Here is an 8,115-nt window from a genome sequence, read left to right on the forward strand (position 1 = left end):
CCGCCCCACTGCTCCTGACTTGCTAGTGCATGCTCTGTCTCTCTGGTCCCAGATTCCTGCCTCTATATAGGCTCTGACATTTGCCTCTGGCCACCTTTCACTTGACAGCCCTCCAGAAGCTCTACTTAAGCACTTGACCTATGCATCTCTACCCCGTTTCCTCTCATCCCCAATAGTTCAGAGGAAACCGAACAAGAACAATTATTATTATTATTTAGTACTTGGCCTATGCAACTCCGCCCAATTTCTTCTCATCTCTGATAGTTCAGAGGAAATCAAGCAATTATTATTATTATTATTATTATTATTATTTAATACTTAGCCTATGCAACTCCACCCCAATTCCCCTCACCCCCACTATACCCACCTCTTGCTATCCCAAACAAAAGAAGAGATTTACACAATTAAAGAAATGAGACTGAAACATCCTGGCTCGAGAAATGAGACATTGCCTCTGCAGCCAAGTAGACACAGGAGTCCTGAGAGCCAGGCACTGTAACTGATGTGATATAAAAGTGCAGGCAGGGGTTAGAGGCAACAGAACCAGGGATGGAGGCTGAGTGGAACAGTGTCAGAGAGTTCAAAGAGTTCAAGTGCAGGGAAACCAATGTTTAAAAGGATGGGCCATAGGGAATTAATAAATGGTGATAATAAAAAGGCAATTTGCCCCAGTGTCAGAGACCTGGAGGGAAATCTGGCAACCAGTGTCACCTGCCACAGAGCTAGGATTTGACACTGAGGCCCCAGGGCATTCAGACAGCTGGCAAAAAAAAAAAAAAAAAAAAAAAAAAAAAAAAACAACAGGCCAATCTTGAGCATACCAGGTGAGAGCTTGCTCACAAACTCAGGGCTATACAGCCTACTTTCTAGAACTGGGGCACAAGGTCAGGGTAAAACCAGCAGAAAGGTTTATCAGAGTTCTCTAATTTTCTGAACCAGTACCACGTAAACCCCTAGACTAGGGAAGAACTGGTCTCTGAGCCCTGGATAAGGCAAAGCCTTTAGGTAAAGTTCAAGTGGCTGAGATACAGGGACTCGAGTCTGGGGAGGCATTTGAGTCATTATAAATTTCCCCTCACTCATAATTAGCAACCAATAATACCTGGGCACTCAGGCTAAACACTATGCTTGCTGTATATCTTTTGGGCTTCATGTCAACACCTGCAAGGTAAGCAAATAGGGAAATGGGCTTGGAGAAGTTGTGACTGAGGAAATGGCAAAGCCCAGATTTGAGCCTGGGTCTATCTAATTCCAAAGTCATTTCCGATCTTTGTAATCAGACAAATAGTTAGAAACACTCCAAGTACTCTACTCACTGCCACCTTCATCCTCTCACCCCCAACAATCATCCTCTCACCCCCAATCCACTGAAAATTATGACCTATTAGCAATGACCATACCCAAGTGATAAGATAAAAGGAAATATTCACTTTTGTTTTTCGTATCTATAGTCTCTAATTTATCTATGTCTGATTCATATTACTTATATTTGAAGGGAAAAGGTTATTTTTCTTTTTAAAAAAGGTGTGTTTCCCTTGGGTTCTGTGTCTAGCCCTCTCCCCTCTTCTCCCTACATGTTCTCTCTAAGTATCTCCAACATCTCTGCACCCAAGCAACCTTCTTCCCCAACAAACTTACTGCACTACTTAGATCCTTGGTCAGTAGTGACCTTAAAAAATACCTCCATGGCTTGTTTTTATTTTGTTGTTGTTTTTGTTTTGAAAGATGATTTATTGTTTTTCTAACTTTTATGTATATTTAATATTTACACAAGTAATCTAGAAATACAGGGTGTCCCAAAAAAATGTATGCACACTTTAACAGCTGAAAGCTCAATTTTGAAAATGAAATGTATTTTATTAAGTACTTCCTTTATAATTATTCAAAGTGTTTGTATATATTTTTTGGACATCCTATATATTCTCAGAATAAAAACTTGAAATCCTACATACAGATGAAACTAGTTGGGAGCCTACCCCACCCCCCATCCCCTCAAGTCCCATTCCTCTGTCTGTTCACAGCTGGGTGTGTCTCCTTCCAAACTTTTTCTAGCTTTAATGGCATTCAGAGTTCATATCATGGAATTGCTAGCAAAACCCAGTATGTGTAAAGTTACAGTTAGACACTGGTTACTCCAGGATTCCAACTTCCAGTCTACTGTGGCCATTTGTCATCAGCCTGCTTCTAGAGAGGCTACTGAGAAAGTTTCTGCATGCTCAGCCCATTTGGGTCACAGACTTCCGTTTTATTAATGCCAGTGTTTCTACAAACACAGACAGGGAAGGCCTTCTAAGGAAGGAAAAGCCCAGAAATCACTTCTTAGCATCTCCCAGGTCCCTCACGTTCTGCCCAGTCTGTACTGATCAATACGGCTAGGAGGTGTCATGCTTCCTGCTGCCTCACAAAAGGTAATTGAGTTTCAAGGGATGAATGGCTAACTGCTCGAGAAAATAAGAATAAACAAAAGACAGTTCAATATGTCAACAAATAGCTTTCTAGCTCTTGAAAATAGCCTTTCCCTGAATTCTCAACAATATCCTCTCCCACTGCCCTAGCAAACAGATATACAGATAACTGAAAATAGACAACCTCAGGATAAAGAAAAACCTGGTTGACTTTAGGGTCCTAATCAATCAGAAAGGAAGAAAGTCTCCCCATCCCCTGTCCCCAACAACCCTAACACTTAAAATGCCCACCTGGCTCTTATAAAAGAGGGGAAAATAGCTAGATCTTACTAAGTTCTCACTCTGCCAGGCACTGTATTAAGCACTTTACAGACATTCCATTATTTATTACACAATAAGCCAAGGAAGTAGGTTTTTACCCCCATTTTATAAATCATCTAAGGAACTGAAGTTGGGAGAAAATAAAATTGAATAACTTACCTTGGCTCTCACGGCTTAGAGAGAGTGAAGCTGGGCTTGTCACCCGGGTCTGTCTGACTCAGCTGGTGCTCTTAACTCAGGGGAGAGTCACACTCTGTCTTCAAGTCTCTGAAGGGCTGTCATATGAAAGAGAGGGTAGGTGTGTTCTGGGTAGTTCCAAAGAGAAGGATTTGACTGTTAGTTGGGAATTACGCTTTCATTGGATGTGCTGCAAATTCCCCAAACAACATGTATATGCATGTCCAACTCTATAGGGAAAAGAACAGTATAAGAAGAGCAAACAGAACTGCCTTGCATTAGGTGCCCTCCTGAAAGATCTGTGGAGTCAGAGAGAACAGGAGGGATACAAAAGGACTGCAAATGGGCAGCATCCCAATTTTCTTAAATATGTAAACTACAGACCAGTATATTGTAAACTCCAGGCTGTGAGCTTGATGTCAATCCTCTGAGAGATTCTGCCACAGATTATGAAGCAGGTAATTTATAAGCACTGAAGACATAAGTGGTGATAGGAGGTACCTAGAAGTATTCGCAGAACTATTCAAATTCGACCAGGTGCCCAGACTAACAGCTATTGCAAACCGAAAAATGGGGGTACTGACAGTAAGTTGCTAGATTTTTATTTTCCAAATAACGGCATTAAGAAACAAGACAAAACAACCCCAAATTCTCATTTCATAAAAAGAAATGGTTTCCTTTAAATACCAAAAGAGTAGAAAATAATCTCAGAGTAAAGGACAGTCCTTTAAATGAAATAAAGGATAGCCCTTTCACTTTACAAAACACTGACTGTAGTCCTCAGGCTTTCTCATTGCATCCTAGACTGCTGCAATTTTCAAGGAGGATGGGCACTTGTCCAAGGACCTGTTTTAGGAACTCACTCCCAGTTAAAATATTAACACAGGTAAGATCAGATACCTATAAGACAGGAAGTCCTTCTGGCCAGAAGAGAGAAGAACAGAGTTTGACCTTATGCTAAGTGAGGATATTAACATAGATAAAGAAAGTGTCCATGGGAAGGAGCATGAAAAATAAAACTTGCCAAGTGTGAATTCAAGCCCTGCTAAGGCTGGACTTGGCCAATGCATTTGACCTATACCACCCCTTGGACCACACAGACCTCTTGTAGGAATACATGCCTGGTATCATTAAGCATTTGGACCACAAACCAGTTTCTGACTTGAGGCTCTCCAAGCAATCTTCAGACTATTTATTAGTTTTCTGTCCAAGGAGAGTTCCTGAAGGTAGATGAATTTGAAACTGGCTCAATATCATCTACAAAATATTGGTAGAAGAAACTGCTAGCCTTGATTCTGTACTATTCAACATTTTTAGCAATGGCATAAATAAGGTCATGGATGCAATTCTTACACCATTATTCTAGGGCCAAGAGGAACCTCTACCATCAGCTTAGGAAGTGGGTTTATATTCGAAAACTCCATGTTTTACAATTTGTCTCTCTGCATTTGGTAATTTTCTCTCCTGTTCTTTGTTACCAATGCATTAAATTCTTGCAATTTGGGCTCCTCATGAAAAATGCTTAGTGACTATATAAGAGCTATGAGCTCTGTACCCTGAGGAGAAGATAACATCTTCTATACAAGCTGCTGAGCATTCATCTCAAGCCTATAATCATCCCTCAGATAACTGGTGTCAGTGTATACTTCCTGGATCAGAAAAGTGGACAAATTGATGTCCTCTTATTTGCAGAATTAGCCCCACTTCCGAAAGAGTTTAAATTGGAGTTTGACCTCATCTGTTGACAGTGACTTTGTTTCTAAAGGTGAAGGCAATACCTGCCATATTCTTTCAAACTGCATTTCTTTAAGTGTGGTTGGGTAACCTCTGCTCCAGATGTTCCCTGGGAGGACTGTTAAATGCAGATGAATATTGGGGAGGAAATCTTCACTTTCAAAGAGTCAGATCAAATAGGTCTGGGGTAAGGTCAAGGAATTTGCTTTTTTTTTTCACTCAAAGTACCATTTTATTAAGTGATTTAAAACTGAGGTCGCAGAACCTTCAGTCAGTTTAGGATTTAGTGCAGGAAGCAGAAGATTTGTGTTACTCTGTCTGAAGAGTTTCATTTGAGGGTTCATGTTGGCTATTGCTGGGGAGGCCCGAGTAGTGTGTGTCACTGATGACCAGAATTCTCCGTTGAATTGCCATATAGGTTCCTCCAGAGCTGCTGTGATGCCTATCTGCATCCCACCAGTGTCCACCATACTGTGGGGTGAGACCACGGCAGTCACTTGTGCAGAACTCCCTTGAGTATTAAAGTAATTCCATCCAGTGTTTTGGCTGTACATCTGCGTTTCTGTGTAAGGATAAGTTGTTCAGATTTTTATGCAAGCAATTCTGAAACATTCTAGAGCAGCGGTTCTCAACCTGTGGGTTGCGACCCCTTTGGCGGTGGAACAACCCTTTCACAGGGGTCGCCTAAGACCATCCTGCATATCAGATATTTACATTACGATTCATAACAGTAGCAACATTAAAGTTATGAAGTAGCAACGAAAATAATTATATGGTTGGGTCACAACATGAAGAACTGTATTTAAAGGGCCAGAAGGTTGAGAACCACTGTTCTAGAGTTTAAGAACCACTGGCTTAGGAGTCTGTATGACCTGATTTTAACATCAAACAAGCCTGGTCTCCAACCCCAACAGTTAAATTATCTCACCTCAGTTTCCTTGTCTGGAAAACAGGGATAATAACAGTAGCGCTCTCACAGACTGTGAATATTTTAAACACACACACAAAAATGTGTGAAGTGTCTGGGATCTACTTGAAGCTCAATAATCCCTCCTGGTCCTGCTTATTAATGGACCCTGCTGCCTGCCTTGTCTGTGTTCAGCTACTGCTCACTCTCTCTAGGTCTAGTGCTCAAACTCCCCAAGCGAGAGACTCCCATTGGTCTAAATTTATTCACAATTAAATTTGGCAAAATTACCATCCTGGGTTCCCTCATAGGCTGCTTGCCAGCCTATAGAGTGACTGCTCTTAGATCACATGCCCTCTCCTGGCTCAATAGGCTATTGCCAGGGGGAAGGGAAATCACGTGGTACCAAACATAGCCACCTATTCATAAGAAACTGCTACTTCTCTCAGCTAGGATCTGTGGATGGAAACTCCTTAGAAGAGGCCTATGGGTGTGGCAGGAATTCTGAGGCTTAGTCCATCCAGTACAACTAGGCTTCTCATGTATCCAGCCTGCCAAAGGAATGAAGGAAGCATTCAACTTCACTGACGTCTCTATTTAAATTCCAACTTTTCATCTCCAGGAACACCAATTTTCAAAAAACTAGACTATAGTAAAAAAAAAAAAAAAAAAAAAAAAAGTTAACCTTAAAATGATACTGTTTCTAGAACACGTTTTGAAGTTTACATAGCACTTTTGCATCAATTTCATCACTGCAGGGCTTGATCCAGACTGCAGATGATTTTTATTTGACCCACTCAATGTTTATAACATTTTTAAATTAGTTGCCAACATTAAAAAGTCAGGTTTCACATAAAAAGCTGGGTTTCTGGCTCCTCTGGGAAAAACAGAAAGGTTTGGATACTCATTCTGACAGGGCAACAATCAGCTGAAGCTGAATAAGCTGCTCCCTGTAGATGGGCACTGGTTCACGAGTTACTGTTTTCACAGTGACTTGCTTGGCCCCTGTAAACATTTGAAGCCTCATTTTAACCCTATAGAGTAGATAGAGAAGGTGGTTAAAAGCACAGATTCTGAAGCCCTACTGCCTGGGTTAGAATCTCAGCTCTGCCTCTTACTGTCTTTGGGACCCTGGGCAAGTGAGTTAAACCCTCTGTGCTTTAGTTTCCTCATATGTAATGAGAGGATGATAATAATAATTCCTATCTCATAGGATTATTGGTCCACCTAAATAAGTTAATGCATATAAACTACTTAGAAAAATACTTGGCACATGGCAAGCACTAAATAAGTACAGTTGACCCTTGAACAACACAGGTTGGAAGTGTACAGGTCCACTTATATAAGGGTTTTTTGTATATATACAAGGATTTTTTCATAAATACTGTAAATGCATTTTCTCTTCCTTGTGCTTTTTTAATATTTTATTTGAGTAAAACATATAAACATATTTTTGTTGGATAATATTTTTATATAAAGCAAAGGCTTGCTAATGTTTTCTTTTCTCTAGCTTACTCTATTGTAAGAATACATATAACGTATAGAATATGTGTTAATTGACTCTAAGTAGGCTATTAGTAGTTAAGTTTTGTGGGGAGTCAAAAGTTATACAGATTTTCAACTGTGTTGGGGGTTGGCACCTGTAGCTCCTGTGTTGTTCAAGGATCAGCTGTATTCTTTCATTGTCCACATTTTCTATCTTGCTTTTTGACCTCCAAAATATTCTAAAAATTAAAATTTTGTGGTAAGCTCATTTGATAGCAAAATTGGGCCTGATTTGGAATGAGGCTGTGCATTTATCCCATTTAGAGGTATTAATGTGTTTTATCTCAGGATACTGCCTCAGATCCCATAAGGAGTGTTATATAACATGTTATCTGTACCATATTGCTTTTCTAAAATCCAAAAGTTTTGAACTCTAAAACATATCTAGCTCCAGTGGTTTCAGATAATAGATTGTGGACTAGTATTATATTAATATTTTGCATACCCACTTGACAGACAGGGAAACTGGCCTCTGAAGCACTAAGCAACTGGCCAAAAGTCTCACAACTTGGAAGCAGAAGTAATATCAATCCTTAGGCAAAAAGCCCACTCTGCCTAGTAATGTGGTACTCAATGGGCTTGCTATAGTCATATTGATACAGGACTCTAGTGGCCATCAGTCAGGGTACCCTAAAGAATGCCACCATTTACTGAGAGTAAGTGAAGCCCTTCCTTAGTAACATTCTGGCGATTATTTGCATTAATCTTCACTGAATACTCTTGGATTAGGAATAGGATAGGGTATTGTCTTCATTCTACAGAACAGGAAACTGAGGTCCAGAGAAGAGATGTGACTTGCCCAAAATCACACAGCAAAATACAGACAGCGATGGAACTAGAGACCAAAGTCTGTGGTTTTTCTTCTTAAAGTCGGTCCAAGAAAGTCTTATGCTGAACTTTACACATACCCTCCCCCGAACTCGCTGCAGATAATCCTGAAATTTTCAACATACCTGATGAAAGGAGGGTGTCCCAAAATCTCAGCAAATAAAAAAATGAGACAGCATATCTGGGTGGACCTCATCC

At 40.3% G+C, this 8,115-nt stretch overlaps 1 protein-coding gene across 1 annotated transcript in view; it reads right to left on the bottom strand.

Moving 5' to 3' along the window:
• Window positions 1-2,998, bottom strand: part of RGAG1 (retrotransposon gag domain containing 1) — a 10,780-nt gene extending 7,782 nt beyond the window's left edge. The window contains exon 1 of the mRNA XM_006769692.2: window positions 2,886-2,998. The gene's annotated coding sequence lies outside the window, so the exon portion shown is untranslated. The remainder of the gene's footprint in view (window positions 1-2,885) is intronic.
• Window positions 2,999-8,115: the final 5,117 nt, after the last annotated feature.

This window comes from Myotis davidii, unplaced genomic scaffold (assembly GCF_000327345.1).
Source record: "Myotis davidii unplaced genomic scaffold, ASM32734v1 scaffold1383, whole genome shotgun sequence".
Classification (NCBI taxonomy): Eukaryota; Metazoa; Chordata; class Mammalia; order Chiroptera; family Vespertilionidae; genus Myotis; species Myotis davidii.